Below are 18,067 nucleotides of genomic sequence, written 5' to 3' on the forward strand. Positions count from 1 at the left end.
GCTGTTTTCTTCACGTCGTAATCAAGGTTTTCAGATGAAAAAAGATCAAACAATCGTCGGAGAAAAAATCTAAGCGGCTGAACCGCAGACATCCGCCGATAGCTCAGTTAGTATAGAAAAACTGATATCCTTAGGTCCCTGGTACGAGTCCGGTTCGGCGGATGACATCATTGATTGTTTGATAACAATTGCCGGAAACTGCTTTACATTTCAAAATTGAAATTAAGGGAAAAATGTAGAAGATAATTTTGAACATGCAGTCAAATGTTTGCCATTAGATTGACTATATGACTATAAAGAGCAAAAACGCAAATTTTTCCCATTGAATCATGAAAAAATTTGATGAAAATTTCTGGCTGTTTTCTTGACGTCGTAATCAAGGTTTTCAGATGAAAAAGATCAAACAATCGCCGGAGAAAAAATCTAAGCTAGTGAACCGCAGACATCCGCCGATAGCTCAGTTGGTAGAGCGGAGGACTGTAGAAAAACTGATATCCTTAGGTCCCTAGTTCGAGTCCGGGTCGGCGGATGACATCACTTATTGTTTGATAACAAATGCCGGAAATTTCTTAAATTTTCAAAATGGAAATTTTGTCGGAAAATCTAACATTGTAAGTATTTAGTTTGAAAATTCAATTAAAATTTTGCAATTAGTGTGACTAGATCATAGAAAAGAGCAAAAATAAAATTTCATTGAATCATGAAAAACTTTTATGAAACTTTATGTATGTTTTCTTTTCCTCGTAGTCAAGGTTTTAAATGACAAAGGATCAAACAAGACTGGAGGAAAAATCGAAGCGGCTGACGAACAGACAACCACCGATAGCTCAGTTGGTAGAGAAAAAATCTAAGCGGCTGAACCGCAGACATCCGCCGATAGCTCAGTTAGTATAGAAAAACTGATATCCTTAGGTCCCTGGTACGAGTCCGGTTCGGCGGATGACATCATTGATTGTTTGATAACAATTGCCGGAAACTGCTTTACATTTCAAAATTGAAATTAAGGGAAAAATGTAGAAGATAATTTTGAACATGCAGTCAAATGTTTGCCATTAGATTGACTATATGACTATAAAGAGCAAAAACGCAAATTTTTCCCATTGAATCATGAAAAAATTTGATGAAAATTTCTGGCTGTTTTCTTGACGTCGTAATCAAGGTTTTCAGATGAAAAAGATCAAACAATCGCCGGAGAAAAAATCTAAGCTAGTGAACCGCAGACATCCGCCGATAGCTCAGTTGGTAGAGCGGAGGACTGTAGAAAAACTGATATCCTTAGGTCCCTAGTTCGAGTCCGGGTCGGCGGATGACATCACTTATTGTTTGATAACAAATGCCGGAAATTTCTTAAATTTTCAAAATGGAAATTTTGTCGGAAAATCTAACATTGTAAGTATTTAGTTTGAAAATTCAATTAAAATTTTGCAATTAGTGTGACTAGATCATAGAAAAGAGCAAAAATAAAATTTCATTGAATCATGAAAAACTTTTATGAAACTTTATGTATGTTTTCTTTTCCTCGTAGTCAAGGTTTTAAATGACAAAGGATCAAACAAGACTGGAGGAAAAATCGAAGCGGCTGACGAACAGACAACCACCGATAGCTCAGTTGGTAGAGCGGAGGACTGTAGAAAAGCTGATATCCTTCGAGTCCACATCGGCGGATGGCATGAAATCTCTGAAAAAGTCAGTTACCGGAACATCATTTGTTTTTCACAGATTAAATTTAAGATAAAACTAGTCATCAGAATCGATTTACCTACTTTAAAACTTAACCAACGTTTAAAAAAACATTTTTTTTCGAGCTTTGCCGAAAACCAAAATCTTCACAAAAATCAATTAGATACTTTTTTTGGACCCGTAACCGATAAGGCGACAAAAACCAAACCGCCAGAAAACAATCTAACGGCAATTATTGGCAAACAATTGTTGATATATACCTTTTTTAAAAGAGCAGAGGACCGCAATTACTGCTATTACCTAAAAACTGAGGGCTCGGAGAGGATTCCATAGAAAATTGATGCAGTTGATCTCAAAAATTTTAGACAGAAAAGGTTTTCTTCGAAACAAAAACTAACGAACCATTTAGAAGACTATTTTTTGAAGATCCAGAACAATTTTCACTATTAGTTTGCACAGAGGATCAGTAAGAGCAAAACAAAACTTTTTTTCTCAACGAATCATGAAAAACCTTCATCAAAATTTTTGTCTGTTTTATTCACCTCGTAAACAAAATTTTTAGATGAAAAATGATCAAACAATCACCGGAGAGCACATCCGCCGATAGCTCAGTTGGTAGAGCGGAGGACTGTAGAAAAGCTGATATCCTTAGGTCCCTGGTTCGAGTCAGGGTCGGCGGATGGCATGAAAAAGTTTTCTTCGAAACAAATTTAACGAGTTTTTTAGAAGGTTTTTTTTGAAGATCCAGAACAATTTTCAAATTAGTTTAAACAAATGATCAAACAGAGCCAAAAAAACAAAAAAAAATTTATTTAACAAATCATGAAAAACCCTTATCAAAGTTTCTGTCAGTTTTTTTTGTTCACCACGTAAACAATGTTTTTAGATGAAAGATGATCAAACAATCGCCAGAGAACACATCCGCCGATAGCTCAGTTGAAAGAGTGGAGGACTGTAAACAAACTGATATCCTTAAGTCCCTGGTTCGCGTCAGGGTTGGCGGATGAAATAACTTATTGTTTTATAACAGTTGCCGGAAATTGCTTTACTTCTCAAATTTGAAACTAAGGGAAAAATGTAGAGGATAATTTTGCATATGCTATCAAATGTTTGCCATTCGTTTGACTATATGGTTATAAAGAGCAAAAAAATCAAATTTTTCCCATTGAATCTTGAAAAACATAAATAAAATTTTCTGTCTGTCTTCTTCATGTCGTAGTCAAGGTTTTCAGATGAAAAAAATCAAACAATCGCCGGAGAACAAATCAGAGCGGCTGACACAGACAACCGCCAATATCTCAGTTGGTAGAGCGTAGGACTGTAGAAAAGATTATATCCTCAGGTCCCTGGTTCGAGTCCGGGTCGGCGGATGGCATGAATTCTCTGAAAAAAGCAATAAGAGACCCTTTTGGACCCGTAGACGATAAGGCGACAAAAACCGCCAGAAAACAATCTAACGGCAATTATTGGCAAACAATTGTTGATATATACCTTTTTTAAAAGAGCCGAGGACCGCAATTACTGCTATTACCTAAAAACTGAGGGCTCGGAGAGGATTCCATAGAAAATTGCTGCAGTTTATCTCGAAAATTTTAGACAGAAAGTTTTTCTTCGAAACACAAACTAACGAACCTTTTAGAAGACTATTTTTTGAAGATCCAGAACAGTTTTCACTATTAGTTTGAACAGAAGACCAGTAAGAGCAAAAAAAAAACGTTTTTTTCTCAACGAATCATGAAAAACCTTCATCAAAATTTCTGTCTATTTTATTCACCTCGTTAAAAAATTTTTAGATAGAAAATGATCGAACAATCGCCGGAGAGCACATCCGCCGGTAGCTCAGCTGGTTGAGCGAAGAACTGTAGAAAAACTGATATCCTTAGGTCCCTGGTACGAGTCCGGGTCGGCGGATGACATCATTTATTGTTTGATAACAATTGCAGGAAATTGCTTTACATTTCAAATTTGAAATAAGGGAAAAATGTAGAAGATAATTTTGAACATGCAGTCAAATGTTTGCCATTAATTTGACTATATGATTATAAAGAGCAAAAAAAAACAAATTTTTCCCATTGAATCATGAAAAAATTTGATGAAAATTTCTGGCTGTTTTCTTCACGTCGTAATCAAGGTTTTCAGATGAAAAAAGATCAAACAATCGGCGAACAAAAAATCTAAGCGGCTGAACCGTAGACATCCGCCGATAGCTCAGTTGGTAGAGCGGAGGACTGTAGAAAAACTGATATCCTTAGGTCCCTGGTTCAAGTCCGGGTCGGCGGATGACATCACTTGTTTGATAACAGTTGCCGGAAATTGCTTTACTTCTCAAATTTGAAACTAAGGGAAAAATTTAGAGGATAATTTTGCATATGCTATCAAATGTTTGCCATTCGTTTGACTATATTATTATAAAGAGCAAAAAAAATCAAATTTTTCCCATTGAATCTTGAAAAACATTAATAAAATTTTCTGTCTGTTTTCTTCATGTCGTAGTCAAGGTTTTCAGCTGAAAAAAGATCAAACAATCGCCGGAGAACAAATCAGAGCGGCTGACACACAGACAACGGCCGATAGCTCAGTTGGTAGAGCGTAGGACTGTAGAAAAGGTGATATCCTTAGGTCCCTTGTTCGAGTCCGGGTCGGCGGATGAAATCATTTTTTGTTTTATAACAGTTGCCGGAAATTGCTTTACTTCTCAAATTTGAAACTAAGGGAAAATGTAGAGGATAATTTTGCATAAGCTATCAAATGTTTGCCATTCGTTTGACTATATGATTATAAAGAGCAAAAAAAATCAAATTTTTCCCATTGAATCTTGAAAAACATTAATAAAAAATTCTGTCTGTTTTCTTCATAACGTAGTCAAGGTTTTCAGATGAAAAAAGATCAAACAATCGCCGGAGAACAAATCAGAAGGGCTGACATTCAGACAACGGCCGATAGCTAAGTTGGTAGAGCGTAGGACTGTAGAAAAGGTGATATCCTTAGGTCCCTTGTACGAGTCCGGGTCGGCGGATGGCATGAAAAAGTTTTCTTCGAAACAAATTTAACGAGTTTTTTAGAAGTTTTTTTTTGAAGATCCAGAACAATTTTCACTATAAGTTTGAACAAATGATCAAAAAGAGCAAAGAAACAAAAAGTTTTTTATTTAACAATTCATGAAAAAACCCTTATCAAAGTTTCTGTCTGTTTTTTTGTTCACCTCGTAAACAATGTTTTTAGATGAAAGATGATCAAACAATCGCCAGAGAACACATCCACCGATAGCTCAGTTGAAAGAGCGGAGGACTGTAAACAAACTGATATCCTTAAGTCCCTGGTTCGCGTCAGGGTTGGCGGATGAAATAACTTATTGTTTTATAACAGTTGCCGGAAATTGCTTTACTTCTCAAATTTGAAACTAAGGGAAAAATGTAGAGGATAATTTTGCATATGCTATCAAATGTTTGCCATTCGTTTGACTATATGCTTATAAAGAGCAAAAAAATCAAATTTTTCCCATTGAATCTTGAAAAACATAAATAAAATTTTCTGTCTGTTTTCTTCATGTCGTAGTCAAGGTTTTCAGATGAAAAAGATCAAACAATCGCCGGAGAACAAATCAGAGCGGCGGACACAGACAACCGCCAATATCTCAGTTGGTAGAGCGTAGGACTGTAGAAAAGATTATATCCTCAGGTCCCTGGTTCGAGTCCGGGTCGGCGGATGGCATGAATTCTCTGAAAAAAAGCAATAAGACACCCTTTTGGACCCGTAGACGACAAGGCGACAAAATGCGGCAGAAAACAATCTAACGGCAATTATTGGCAAACAATTGTTGATATATACCTTTTTTAAAAGAGCAGAGGACCGCAATTACTGCTATTACCTAAAAACTGAGGGCTCGGAGAGGATTCCATAGAAAATTGCTGCAGTTTATCTCGAAAATTTTAGACAGAAAGTTTTTATTCGAAACACAAACTAACGAACCTTTTAGAAGACTATTTTTTGAAGATCCAGAACAGTTTTCACTATTAGTTTGAACAGAAGACCAGTAAGAGCAAAAAAAAAACGTTTTTCTCTTAACGAATCATGAAAAACCTTCATCAAAATTTCTGTCTGTTTTATTCACCTCGTTACAAAATTTTTAGATAGAAAATGATCGAACAATCGCCGGAGAGCACATCCGCCGATAGCTCAGCTGGTAGAGCGGAGGACTGTAGAAAAACTGATATCCTTAGGTCCCTGGTGCGAGTCCGGGTCGGCGGATGACATCATTTATTGTTTGATAACAATTGCCGGAAATTGCTTTACATTTCAAAATTGAAATTAAGGGAAAAATGTAGAAGATAATTTTGAACATGCAGTCAAATGTTTGCCATTAGATTGACTATATGACTATAAAGAGCAAAAAAGCAAATTTTTCCCATTGAATCATGAAAAAATTTGATGAAAATTTCTGGCTATTTTCTTCGTCGTAATCAAGGTTTTCAGTTGAAAAAAGATCAAACAATCGGCGGAGAAAAAATCTAAGCGGCTGAACCGTTGACATCCGCCGATAGCTCAGTTGGTAGAGCGGAGAACTGTAGAAAAATTGATATCCTTAGGTCCCTGGTACGAGTCCGGGTCGGCGGATGACATCACTTTTTGTTTGACAAAATTGCCGAAAATTTCTTTACTTTTCAAAATTGAAATTAAGGGAAAAATGTAGAAGATAATTTTGAACATGCAGTCAAATGCTTGCCATTAGTTAGATTAAATGATAAAGAGCAAAAAAAAGCAAATTTTTCCCATTGAATCATGAAAAAATTTGATGAAAATTTCTGGCTGTTTTCTTCACGCCGTAATCAAGGTTTTCAGATGAAAAAAGATCAAACAATCGTCGGAGAAAAAATCTAAGCGGCTGAACCGCAGACATCCGCCGATAGCTCAGTTAGTATAGAAAAACTGATATCCTTAGGTCCCTGGTACGAGTCCGGTTCGGCGGATGACATCATTGATTGTTTGATAACAATTGCCGGAAACTGCTTTACATTTCAAAATTGAAATTAAGGGAAAAATGTAGAAGATAATTTTGAACATGCAGTCAAATGTTTGCCATTAGATTGACTATATGACTATAAAGAGCAAAAACGCAAATTTTTCCCATTGAATCATGAAAAAATTTGATGAAAATTTCTGGCTGTTTTCTTGACGTCGTAATCAAGGTTTTCAGATGAAAAAAGATCAAACAATCGCCGGACAAAAAATCTAAGCTAGTGAACCGCAGACATCCGCCGATAGCTCAGTTGGTAGAGCGGAGGACTGTAGAAAAACTGATATCCTTAGGTCCCTGGTTCGAGTCCGGGTCGGCAGATGACATCACTTATTGTTTGATAACAAATGCCGGAAATTTCTTTAATTTTCAAAATGGAAATTTTGTCGGAAAATCTAACATTGTAAGAATTTAGTTTGAAAATTCAATTAAAATTTTGCAATTAGTGTGACTAGATCATAGAAAAGAGCAAAAATAAAATTTCATTGAATCATGAAAAACTTTTATGAAACTTTCTGTATGTTTTCTTTTCCTCGTAGTCAAGGTTTTAAATGACAAAGGATCAAACAAGACTGGAGGAAAAATCGAAGCGGCTGACGAGCAGACAACCACCGATAGCTCAGTTGGTAGAGCGGAGGACTGTAGAAAAGCTGATATCCTTCGAGTCCACATCGGCGGATGGCATGAAATCTCTGAAAAAGTCAGTTACCGGAACATCATTTGTTTTTCACAGATTAAATTTAAGATAAAACTAGTCATCAGAATCGATTTACCTACTTTAAAACTTAACCAACGTTTAAAAAAACATTTTTTTTCGAGCTTTGCGGAAAACCAAAATCTTCACAAAAATCAATTAGATACTTTTTTTGGACCCGTAACCGATAAGGCGACAAAAACCGCCAGAAAACAATCTAACGGCAATTATTGGCAAACAATTGTTGATATATACCTTTTTTAAAAGAGCAGAGGACCGCAATTACTGCTATTACCTAAAAACTGAGGGCTCGGAGAGGATTCCATAGAAAATTGATGCAGTTGATCTCAAAAATTTTAGACAGAAAAGGTTTTCTTCGAAACAAAAACTAACGAACCATTTAGAAGACTATTTTTTGAAGATCCAGAACAATTTTCACTATTAGTTTGAACAGAGGATCAGTAAGAGCAAAACAAAACTTTTTTTCTCAACGAATCATGAAAAACCTTCATCAAAATTTTTGTCTGTTTTATTCACCTCGTAAACAAAATTTTTAGATGAAAAATGATCGAAAAATCACCGGAGAGCACATCCGCCGATAGCTCAGTTGGTAGAGCGGAGGACTGTAGAAAAAGCTGATATCCTTAGGTCCCTGGTTCGAGTCAGGGTCGGCGGATGGCATGAAAAAGTTTTCTTCGAAACAAATTTAACGAGTTTTTTAGAAGGTTTTTTTTTGAAGATCCAGAACAATTTTCAAATTAGTTTAAACAAATGATCAAACAGAGCCAAAAAAAACAAAAAAATTTTTTTTTAACAAATCATGAAAAACCCTTATCAAGTTTCTGTCAGTTTTTTTGTTCACCACGTAAACAATGTTTTTAGATGAAAGATGATCAAACAATCGCCAGAGAACACATCCGCCGATAGCTCAGTTGAAAGAGTGGAGGACTGTAAACAAACTGATATCCTTAAGTCCCTGGTTCGCGTCCGGGTCGGCGGATGACATCATTTATTGTTTGATAACAATTGCCGGAAATTGCTTTACATTTCAAAATTGAAATTAAGGGGAAAATGTAGAAGATAATTTTGAACATGCAGTCAAATGTTTGCCATTAGTTAGATTAAATGATTATAAAGAGCAAAAAAAAGCAAATTTTTCCCATTGAATCATGAAAAAATTTGATGAAAATTTCTGGCTGTTTTCTTCACGTCGTAATCAAGGTTTTCAGATGAAAAAAGATCAAACAATCGTCGGAGAAAAAATATAAGCGGCTGAACCGCAGACATCCGCCGATAGCTCAGTTAGTATAGAAAAACTGATATCCTTAGGTCCCTGGTACGAGTCCGGTTCGGCGGATGACATCATTGATTGTTTGATAACAATTGCCGGAAACTGCTTTACATTTCAAAATTGAAATTAAGGGAAAAATGTAGAAGATACTTTTGAACATGCAGTCAAATGTTTGCCATTAGATTGACTATATGACTATAAAGAGCAAAAACGCAAATTTTTCCCATTGAATCATGAAAAAATTTGATGAAAATTTCTGGCTGTTTTCTTGACGTCGTAATCAAGGTTTTCAGATGAAAAAAGATCAAACAATCGCCGGAGAAAAAATCTAAGCTAGTGAACCGCAGACATCCGCCGATAGCTCAGTTGGTAGAGCGGAGGACTGTAGAAAAACTGATATCCTTAGGTCCCTGGTTCGAGTCCGGGTCGGCGGATGATATCACTTATTGTTTGATAACAAATGCCGGAAATTTCTTTAATTTTCAAAATGGAAATTTTGTCGGAAAATCTAACATTGTAAGTATTTAGTTTGAAAATTCAATTAAAATTTTGCAATTAGTGTGACTAGATCATAGAAAAGAGCAAAAATAAAATTTCATTGAATCATGAAAAACTTTTATGAAACTTTCTGTATGTTTTCTTTTCCTCGTAGTCAAGGTTTTAAATGACAAAGGATCAAACAAGACTGGAGGAAAAATCGAAGCGGCTGACGAACAGACAACCACCGATAGCTCAGTTGGTAGAGCGGAGGACTGTAGAAAAGCTGATATCCTTCGAGTCCACATCGGCGGATGGCATGAAATCTCTGAAAAAGTCAGTTACCGGAACATCATTTGTTTTTCACAGATTAAATTTAAGATAAAACTAGTCATCAGAATCGATTTACCTACTTTAAAACTTAACCAACGTTTAAAAAAAAACATTTTTTTTCGAGCTTTGCGGAAAACCAAAATCTTCACAAAAATCAATTAGATACTTTTTTTGGACCCGTAACCGATAAGGCGACAAAAACCGCCAGAAAACAATCTAACGGCAATTATTGGCAAACAATTGTTGATATATACCTTTTTTAAAAGAGCAGAGGACCGCAATTACTGCTATTACCTAAAAACTGAGGGCTCGGAGAGGATTCCATAGAAAATTGATGCAGTTGATCTCAAAAATTTTAGACAGAAAAGGTTTTCTTCGAAACAAAAACTAACGAACCATTTAGAAGACTATTTTTTGAAGATCCAGAACAATTTTCACTATTAGTTTGAACAGAGGATCAGTAAGAGCAAAACAAAACTTTTTTTCTCAACGAATCATGAAAAACCTTCATCAAAATTTTTGTCTGTTTTATTCACCTCGTAAACAAAATTTTTAGATGAAAAATGATCGAACAATCACCGGAGAGCACATCCGCCGATAGCTCAGTTGGTAGAGCGGAGGACTGTAGATAAGCTGATATCCTTAGGTCCCTGGTTCGAGTCAGGGTCGGCGGATGGCATGAAAAAGTTTTCTTCGAAACAAATTTAACGAGTTTTTTAGAAGGTTTTTTTTGAAGATCCAGAACAATTTTCAAATTAGTTTAAACAAATGATCAAACAGAGCCAAAAAAAAACAAAAAAAAAATTTATTTAACAAATCATGAAAAACCCTTATCAAAGTTTCTGTCAGTTTTTTTGTTCACCACGTAAACAATGTTTTTAGATGAAAGATGATCAAACAATCGCCAGAGAACACATCCGCCGATAGCTCAGTTGAAAGAGTGGAGGACTGTAAACAAACTGATATCCTTAAGTCCCTGGTTCGCGTCAGGGTTGGCGGATGAAATAACTTATTGTTTTATAACAGTTGCCGGAAATTGCTTTACTTCTCAAATTTGAAACTAAGGGAAAAATGTAGAGGATAATTTTGCATATGCTATCAAATGTTTGCCATTCGTTTGACTATATGGTTATAAAGAGCAAAAAAATCAAATTTTTCCCATTGAATCTTGAAAAACATAAATAAAATTTTCTGTCTGTCTTCTTCATGTCGTAGTCAAGGTTTTCAAATGAAAAAGATCAAACAATCGCCGGAGAACAAATCAGAGCGGCTGACACAGACAACCGCCAATATCTCAGTTGGTAGAGCGTAGGACTGTAGAAAAGATTATATCCTCAGGTCCCTGGTTCGAGACCGGGTCGGCGGATGGCATGAATTCTCTGAAAAAAAGCAATAAGACACCCTTTTGGACCCGTAGACGACAAGGCGACAAAATGCGGCAGAAAACAATCTAACGGCAATTATTGGCAAACAATTGTTGATATATACCTTTTTTAAAAGAGCAGAGGACCGCAATTACTGCTATTACCTAAAAACTGAGGGCTCGGAGAGGATTCCATAGAAAATTGCTGCAGTTTATCTCGAAAATTTTAGACAGAAAGTTTTTCTTCGAAACACAAACTAACGAACCTTTTAGAAGACTATTTTTTGAAGATCCAGAACAGTTTTCACTATTAGTTTGAACAGAAGACCAGTAAGAGCAAAAAAAACGTTTTTTTCTTAACGAATCATGAAAAACCTTCATCAAAATTTCTGTCTGTTTTATTCACCTCGTTACAAAATTTTTAGATAGAAAATGATCGAACAATCGCCGGAGAGCACATCCGCCGATAGCTCAGCTGGTAGAGCGGAGGACTGTAGAAAAACTGATATCCTTAGGTCCCTGGTGCGAGTCCGGGTCGGCGCATGACATCATTTATTGTTTGATAACAATTGCCGGAAATTGCTTTACATTTCAAAATTGAAATTAAGGGAAAAATGTAGAAGATAATTTTGAACCTGCAGTCAAATGTTTGCCATTAGATTGACTATATGACTATAAAGAGCAAAAAAGCAAATTTTTCCCATTGAATCATGAAAAAATTTGATGAACATTTCTGGCTATTTTCTTCGTCATAATCAAGGTTTTCAGTTGAAAAAAGATCAAACAATCGGCGGAGAAAAAAACTAAGCGGCTGAACCGTACACATCCGCCGATAGCTCAGTTGGTAGAGCGGAGAACTGTAGAAAAATTGATATCCTTAGGTCCCTGGTACGAGTCCGGGTCGGCGGATGACATCACTTTTTGTTTGATAAAACTGCCGAAAATTTCTTTACTTTTCAAAATTGAAATTAAGGGAAAAATGTAGAAGATAATTTTGAACATGCAGTCAAATGCTTGCCATTAGTTAGATTAAATGATTATAAAGAGCAAAAAAAGCAAATTTTTCCCATTGAATCATGAAAAAATTTGATGAAAATTTCTGGCAGTTTTCTTCACGTCGTAATCAAGGTTTTCAGATGAAAAAAGATCAAACAATCGTCGGAGAAAAAATCTAAGCGGCTGAACCGCAGACATCCGCCGATAGCTCAGTTAGTATAGAAAAACTGATATCCTTAGATCCCTGGTACGAGTCCGGTTCGGCGGATGACATCATTGATTGTTTGATAACAATTGCCGGAAACTGCTTTACATTTCAAAATTGGAATTAAGGGAAAAATGTAGAAGATAATTTTGAACATGCAGTCAAATGTTTGCCATTAGATTGACTATATGACTATAAAGAGCAAAAAAGCAAATTTTTCCCATTGAATCATGAAAACATTTGATGAAAATTTCTGGCTGTTTTCTTGACGTCGTAATCAAGGTTTTCAGATGAAAAAAGATCAAACAATCGCCGGAGAAAAAATCTAAGCTAGTGAACCGCAGACATCCGCCGATAGCTCAGTTGGTAGAGCGGAGGACTGTAGAAAAACTGATATCCTTAGGTCCCTGGTTCGAGTCCGGGTCGGCGGATGACATCACTTATTGTTTGATAACAAATGCCGGAAATTTCTTTAATTTTCAAAATGGAAATTTTGTCGGAAAATCTAACATTGTAAGAATTTAGTTTGAAAATTCAATTAAAATTTTGCAATTAGTGTGACTAGATCATAGAAAAGAGCAAAAATAAAATTTCATTGAATCATGAAAAACTTTTATGAAACTTTCTGTATGTTTTCTTTTCCTCGTAGTCAAGGTTTTAAATGACAAATGATCAAACAAGACTGGAGGAAAAATCGAAGCGGCTGACGAACAGACAACCACCGATAGCTCAGTTGGTATAGCGGAGGACTGTAGAAAAGCTGATATCCTTCGAGTCCACATCGGCGGATGGCATGAAATCTCTGAAAAAGTCAGTTACCGGAACATCATTTGTTTTTCACAGATTAAATTTAAGATAAAACTAGTCATCAGAATCGACTTACCTACTTTAAAACTTAACCAACGTTTAAAAAAACATTTTTTTTCGAGCTTTGCGGAAAACCAAAATCTTCACAAAAATCAATTAGATACTTTTTTTGGACCCGTAACCGATAAGGCGACAAAAACCGCCAGAAAACAATCTAACGGCAATTATTGGCAAACAATTGTTGATATATACCTTTTTTAAAAGAGCAGAGGACCGCAATTACTGCTATTACCTAAAAACTGAGGGCTCGGAGAGGATTCCATAGAAAATTGATGCAGTTGATCTCAAAAATTTTAGACAGAAAAGGTTTTCTTCGAAACAAAAACTAACGAACCATTTAGAAGACTATTTTTTGAAGATCCAGAACAATTTTCACTATTAGTTTGAACAGAGGATCAGTAAGAGCAAAACAAAACTTTTTTTCTCAACGAATCATGAAAAACCTTCATCAAAATTTTTGTCTGTTTTATTCACCTCGTAAACAAAATTTTTAGATGAAAAATGATCGAACAATCACCGGAGAGCACATCCGCCGATAGCTCAGTTGGTAGAGCGGAGGACTGTAGAAAAGCTGATATCCTTAGGTCCCTGGTTCGAGTCCGGGTCGGCGGATGGCATGAAAAAGTTTTCTTCGAAACAAAATTTAGCGAACATTTTAGAAGGTTATTTTTTGAAGATCCAGAACAATTTTCACTGAACAAATGATCAAAAAGAGCAAAAAAAAAATTTTTTAAATTTAAAATCATGAAAAACCCTTATCAAAATTTCTGTCTGTTTTTTTTTCACCTCGTAAACAAGGTTTTTAGATGAAAAAAGATCAAACAATCGCCGGAGAACAAATCAAAGCGGCTGACAAACAGACAACCGCCGATAGCTCAGTTGGTAGAGCGGAGGACTGTAGAAAAGATGATATCCTTTGGTCCCTGGTTCGAGTCCGGTTCGGCCGATGGCATAATATCTCTGAAAAAATCAATAAGATACCCTTTTGCACCCGTAGACGATAAAGGCCACAAAAACCGCCAGAATCAATCTAACGGCAATTATTGGCAAACAATTGTTGATATATACCTTTTTCAAAAGAACAGAGGACCGCAATTACTGCTATTACCTGAAAACTGAGGGCTCGGAAAGGATTCCATAGAAAATTGCTGCAGTTTATCTCGAAAATTTTAGACAGAAAGTTTTCTTCGAAACAAAAACTAACGTACCTTTTAGAAGACTATTTTTTTTCACTATTAGTTTAAAAAAATGATCAAAAATAGCAAAAAAAAACAAAAAAATTTTTATTTAACAAATCATGAAAAACCCTTATCAAAGTTTCTGTCTGTTTTTTTGTTCACCTCGTAAGCAATGTTTTTAGATGAAAGATGATCAAACAATCGCCAGAGAACACATCCGCCGATAGCTCAGTTGAAAGAGGGGAGGACTGTAAACAAACTGATATCCTTAGGTCCCTGGTTCGAGTCAGGGTTGGCGGATGAAATAACTTATTGTTTTATAACAGTTGCCGGAAATTGCTTAACTTCTCAAATTTGAAACTAAGGAAAACATGTAGAGGATAACTTTGCATATGCTATCAAATGTTTGCCATTCGTTTGACTATATGGTTATAAAGAGCAAAAAAATCAAATTTCTCCCATTGAATCTTGAAAAACATAAATAAAATTTTCTGTCTGTTTTCTTCATGTCGTAGTCAAGGTTTTCAGATGAAAAAAGATCAAACAATCGCCGGACAACAAATCAGAGCGGCTGGCACAGACAACCGCCGATAGCTCAGTTGGTAGAGCGTAGGACTGTAGAAAAGATTATATCCTCAGGTCCCTGGTTCGAGTCCGAGTCGGCGGATGGCATGAATTCTCTGAAAAAAAGCAATAAGATACCCTTTTGGACCCGTAGACGACAAGGCGACAAAATGCGGCAGAAAACAATCTAACGGCAATTATTGGCAAAGAATTGTTGATATATACCTTTTTTAAAAGAGCAGAGGACCGCAATTACTGCTATTACCTAAAAACTGAGGGCTCGGAGAGGATTCCATAGAAAATTGCTGCAGTTTATCTCGAAAATTTTAGACAGAAAGTTTTTCTTCGAAACACAAGCTAACGAACCTTTTAGAAGACTATTTTTTGAAGATCCAGAACAGTTTTCAATATTAGTTTGAACAGAAGACCAGTAAGAGCAAAAAAAACGTTTTTTTCTTAACGAATCATGAAAAACCTTCATCAAAATTTCTGTCTGTTTTATTCACCTCGTTACAAAATGTTTAGATAGAAAATGATCGAACAATCGCCGGTGAGCACATCCGCCGATAGATCAGCTGGTAGAGCGGAGGACTGTAGAAAAACTGATATCCTTAGGTCACTGGTACGAGTCCGGTTCGGCGGATGACATCATTTATTGTTTGATAACAATTGCCGGAAATTGCTTTACATTTCAAAATTGAAATTAAGGGAAAAATGTAGAAGATAATTTTGAACATGCGGTCAAATGTTTGCCATTAGTTAGACTATATGATTATAAAGAGCAAAAACAAACAAATTTTTCCCATTGAATCATGAAAAAATTTGATGAAAATTTCTGGCTGTTTTCTTCACGTCGTAATCAAAGTTTTCAGTTGAAAAAAGATCAAACAATCGGCGGAGAAAAAATCTAAGCGGCTGAACTGTAGACATCCGCCGATAGCTAAGTTGGTAGAGCGGAGGACTGTAGAAAAACTGATATCCTTAGGTCCCTGGTTCGAGTCGGCGGATGACATCACTTTTTGTTTGATAAAATTGCCGGAAAGTTCTTTACTTTTCAAAATTGAAATTAAGGGAAAAATAGAGAAGATAATTTTGAACATGCAGTCAAATGCTTGCCATTAGTTAGGGTATATGATTATAAAGAGCAAAAAAAAACAAATTTTTCCCATTGAATCATGAAAAAATTTGATGAAAATTTCTGGCTGTTTTCTTCACGTCGTAATCAAGGTTTTCACATGAAAAAAGATCAAACAATCGTCGGAGAAAAAATCTAAGCGGCTGAACCGTAGACATCCGCCGATAGCTCAGTTGGTAGAGCGGAGAACTGTAGAAAAACTGATATCCTTAGGTCCCTGTTTCGAGTCCGGGTCGGCGGATGACATCACTTTTTGTTTGATAAAATTGCCGAAAATTTCTTTACTTTTCAAAATTGAAATTGAGGGAAAAATAGAGAAGATAATTTTGAACATGCAGTCAAATGCTTGCCATTAGTTAGGGTATATGATTATAAAGAGCAAAAAAAAACAAATTTTTCCCATTGAATCATGAAAAAATTTGATGAAAATTTCTGGCTGTTTTCTTCACGTCGTAATCAAGGTTTTCAGATGAAAAAAGATCAAACAATCGTCGGAGAAAAAATCTAAGCGGCTGAACCGCAGACATCCGCCGATAGCTCAGTTGGTATAGAAAAATTGATATCCTTAGGTCCCTGGTACGAGTCCGGTTCGGCGGATGACATCATTTATTGTTTGATAACAATTGCCGGAAACTGCTTTACATTTCAAAATTGAAATTAAGGGAAAAATGTAGAAGATAATTTTGAACATGCAGTCAAATGTTTGCCATTAGATTGACTATATGATTATAAAGAGCAAAAAAAACAAATTTTTCCCATTGAATCATGAAAAAATTTGATGAAAATTTCTGGCTGTTTTCTTCACGTCGTAATCAAGGTTTTCAGATGAAAAAAGATCAAACAATCACCGGAGAACAAATCAGAGCGGCTGGCACAGACAACCGCCGATAGCTCAGTTGGTAGAGCGTAGGACTGTAGAAAAGATTATATCCTCAGGTCCCTGGTTCGAGTCCGAGTCGGCGGATGGCATGAATTCTCTGAAAAAAAGCAATAAGATACCCTTTTGGACCCGTAGGCGACAAAATGCGGCAGAAAACAATCTAACGGCAATTATTGGCAAACAATTGTTGATATATACCTTTTTTAAAAGAGCAGAGGACCGCAATTAATGCTATTACCTAAAAACTGAGGGCTCGGAGAGGATTCCATAGAAAATTGCTGCAGTTTATCTCGAAAATTTTAGACAGAAAGTTTTTCTTCGAAACACAAACTAACGAACCTTTTAGAAGACTATTTTTTGAAGATCCAGAACAGTTTTCACTATTAGTTTGACCAGAAGACCAGTAAGAGCAAAACAAAAAACGTTTTTTTCTTAACGAATCATGAAAAACCTTCATCAAAATTTCTGTCTGTTTTATTCACCTCGTTACAAAATTTTTAGATAGAAAATGATCGAACAATCGGCGGTGAGCACTTCCGCCGATAGCTCAGCTGGTAGAGCGGAGGACTGTAGAAAAACTGATATCCTTAGGTCACTGGTACGAGTCCGGGTCGGCGGATGACATCATTTATTGTTTGATAACAATTGCCGGAAATTGCTTTACATTTCAAAATTGAAATTAAGGGAAAAATGTAGAAGATAATTTTGAACATGCAGTGAAATGTTTGCCATTAGTTTGACTATATGATTATAAAGAGCAAAAAAAAACAAATTTTTCCCATTGAATCATGAAAAAATTTGATGAAAATTTCTGGCTGTTTTCTTCACGTCGTAATCAAGGTTTTCAGATGAAAAAAGATCAAACAATCGCCGGAGAACAAATCAGAGCGGCTGGCACAGACAACCGCCGATAGCTCAGTTGGTAGAGCGTAGGACTGTAGAAAATATTATATCCTCAGGTCCCTGGTTCGAGTCCGAGTCGGCGGATGGCATGAATTCTCTGAAAAAAAGCAATAAGATACCCTTTTGGACCCGTAGACGACAAGGCGACAAAATGCGGCAGAAAACAATCTAACGGCAATTATTGGCAAAAAATTGTTGATATATACCTTTTTTAAAAGAGCAGAGGACTGCAATTACGCTATTACCTAAAAACTGAGGGCTCGGAGAGGATTCCATAGAAAATTGCTGCAGTTTATCTCGAAAATTTTAGACAGAAAGTTTTTCTTCGAAACACAAACTAACGAACCTTTTAGAAGACTATTTTTTGAAGATCCAGAACAGTTTTCACTATTAGTTTGACCAGAAGACCAGTAAGAGCAAAAAAAAAAACGTTTTTTTCTTAACGAATCATGAAAAACCTTCATCAAAATTTCTGTCTGTTTTATTC

At 36.0% G+C, this 18,067-nt stretch overlaps 1 protein-coding gene and 20 non-coding genes across 21 annotated transcripts in view; 20 read left to right on the forward strand and 1 right to left on the reverse strand.

Annotated features, from left to right (window-relative positions):
- The window catches only part of LOC134846899 (dynein axonemal heavy chain 1-like), a 513,436-nt gene that overhangs the window by 45,192 nt on the left and 450,177 nt on the right, over nucleotides 1–18,067 (reverse strand). The window lies entirely within an intron of this gene.
- On the forward strand, nucleotides 447–529 carry Trnay-gua (transfer RNA tyrosine (anticodon GUA)). Its single transcript is given in 2 exon segments — nucleotides 447–483; nucleotides 494–529. It is a non-coding gene; the product is annotated as a tRNA-Tyr (tRNA).
- Nucleotides 1,225–1,307, forward strand: Trnay-gua (transfer RNA tyrosine (anticodon GUA)). Its single transcript is given in 2 exon segments — nucleotides 1,225–1,261; nucleotides 1,272–1,307. It is a non-coding gene; the product is annotated as a tRNA-Tyr (tRNA).
- Trnay-gua (transfer RNA tyrosine (anticodon GUA)) lies at nucleotides 2,278–2,360 on the forward strand. The gene is given in 2 exon segments: nucleotides 2,278–2,314; nucleotides 2,325–2,360. It is a non-coding gene; the product is annotated as a tRNA-Tyr (tRNA).
- Nucleotides 3,878–3,960, forward strand: Trnay-gua (transfer RNA tyrosine (anticodon GUA)). The gene is given in 2 exon segments: nucleotides 3,878–3,914; nucleotides 3,925–3,960. It is a non-coding gene; the product is annotated as a tRNA-Tyr (tRNA).
- On the forward strand, nucleotides 5,846–5,928 carry Trnay-gua (transfer RNA tyrosine (anticodon GUA)). Its single transcript is given in 2 exon segments — nucleotides 5,846–5,882; nucleotides 5,893–5,928. It is a non-coding gene; the product is annotated as a tRNA-Tyr (tRNA).
- Trnay-gua (transfer RNA tyrosine (anticodon GUA)) lies at nucleotides 6,212–6,294 on the forward strand. Its single transcript is given in 2 exon segments — nucleotides 6,212–6,248; nucleotides 6,259–6,294. It is a non-coding gene; the product is annotated as a tRNA-Tyr (tRNA).
- Nucleotides 6,933–7,015, forward strand: Trnay-gua (transfer RNA tyrosine (anticodon GUA)). Its single transcript is given in 2 exon segments — nucleotides 6,933–6,969; nucleotides 6,980–7,015. It is a non-coding gene; the product is annotated as a tRNA-Tyr (tRNA).
- Nucleotides 7,981–8,064, forward strand: Trnay-gua (transfer RNA tyrosine (anticodon GUA)). Its single transcript is given in 2 exon segments — nucleotides 7,981–8,017; nucleotides 8,029–8,064. It is a non-coding gene; the product is annotated as a tRNA-Tyr (tRNA).
- On the forward strand, nucleotides 9,031–9,113 carry Trnay-gua (transfer RNA tyrosine (anticodon GUA)). Its single transcript is given in 2 exon segments — nucleotides 9,031–9,067; nucleotides 9,078–9,113. It is a non-coding gene; the product is annotated as a tRNA-Tyr (tRNA).
- On the forward strand, nucleotides 10,081–10,163 carry Trnay-gua (transfer RNA tyrosine (anticodon GUA)). Its single transcript is given in 2 exon segments — nucleotides 10,081–10,117; nucleotides 10,128–10,163. It is a non-coding gene; the product is annotated as a tRNA-Tyr (tRNA).
- On the forward strand, nucleotides 11,313–11,395 carry Trnay-gua (transfer RNA tyrosine (anticodon GUA)). The gene is given in 2 exon segments: nucleotides 11,313–11,349; nucleotides 11,360–11,395. It is a non-coding gene; the product is annotated as a tRNA-Tyr (tRNA).
- Nucleotides 11,679–11,761, forward strand: Trnay-gua (transfer RNA tyrosine (anticodon GUA)). The gene is given in 2 exon segments: nucleotides 11,679–11,715; nucleotides 11,726–11,761. It is a non-coding gene; the product is annotated as a tRNA-Tyr (tRNA).
- Nucleotides 12,402–12,484, forward strand: Trnay-gua (transfer RNA tyrosine (anticodon GUA)). Its single transcript is given in 2 exon segments — nucleotides 12,402–12,438; nucleotides 12,449–12,484. It is a non-coding gene; the product is annotated as a tRNA-Tyr (tRNA).
- Nucleotides 13,450–13,532, forward strand: Trnay-gua (transfer RNA tyrosine (anticodon GUA)). Its single transcript is given in 2 exon segments — nucleotides 13,450–13,486; nucleotides 13,497–13,532. It is a non-coding gene; the product is annotated as a tRNA-Tyr (tRNA).
- On the forward strand, nucleotides 13,785–13,867 carry Trnay-gua (transfer RNA tyrosine (anticodon GUA)). Its single transcript is given in 2 exon segments — nucleotides 13,785–13,821; nucleotides 13,832–13,867. It is a non-coding gene; the product is annotated as a tRNA-Tyr (tRNA).
- On the forward strand, nucleotides 14,683–14,765 carry Trnay-gua (transfer RNA tyrosine (anticodon GUA)). Its single transcript is given in 2 exon segments — nucleotides 14,683–14,719; nucleotides 14,730–14,765. It is a non-coding gene; the product is annotated as a tRNA-Tyr (tRNA).
- Nucleotides 15,956–16,038, forward strand: Trnay-gua (transfer RNA tyrosine (anticodon GUA)). Its single transcript is given in 2 exon segments — nucleotides 15,956–15,992; nucleotides 16,003–16,038. It is a non-coding gene; the product is annotated as a tRNA-Tyr (tRNA).
- Nucleotides 16,679–16,761, forward strand: Trnay-gua (transfer RNA tyrosine (anticodon GUA)). The gene is given in 2 exon segments: nucleotides 16,679–16,715; nucleotides 16,726–16,761. It is a non-coding gene; the product is annotated as a tRNA-Tyr (tRNA).
- Trnay-gua (transfer RNA tyrosine (anticodon GUA)) lies at nucleotides 17,214–17,296 on the forward strand. Its single transcript is given in 2 exon segments — nucleotides 17,214–17,250; nucleotides 17,261–17,296. It is a non-coding gene; the product is annotated as a tRNA-Tyr (tRNA).
- On the forward strand, nucleotides 17,582–17,664 carry Trnay-gua (transfer RNA tyrosine (anticodon GUA)). Its single transcript is given in 2 exon segments — nucleotides 17,582–17,618; nucleotides 17,629–17,664. It is a non-coding gene; the product is annotated as a tRNA-Tyr (tRNA).

Source organism: Symsagittifera roscoffensis, chromosome 5 (genome assembly GCF_963678635.1).
Source record: "Symsagittifera roscoffensis chromosome 5, txSymRosc1.1, whole genome shotgun sequence".
Classification (NCBI taxonomy): Eukaryota; Metazoa; Xenacoelomorpha; order Acoela; family Convolutidae; genus Symsagittifera; species Symsagittifera roscoffensis.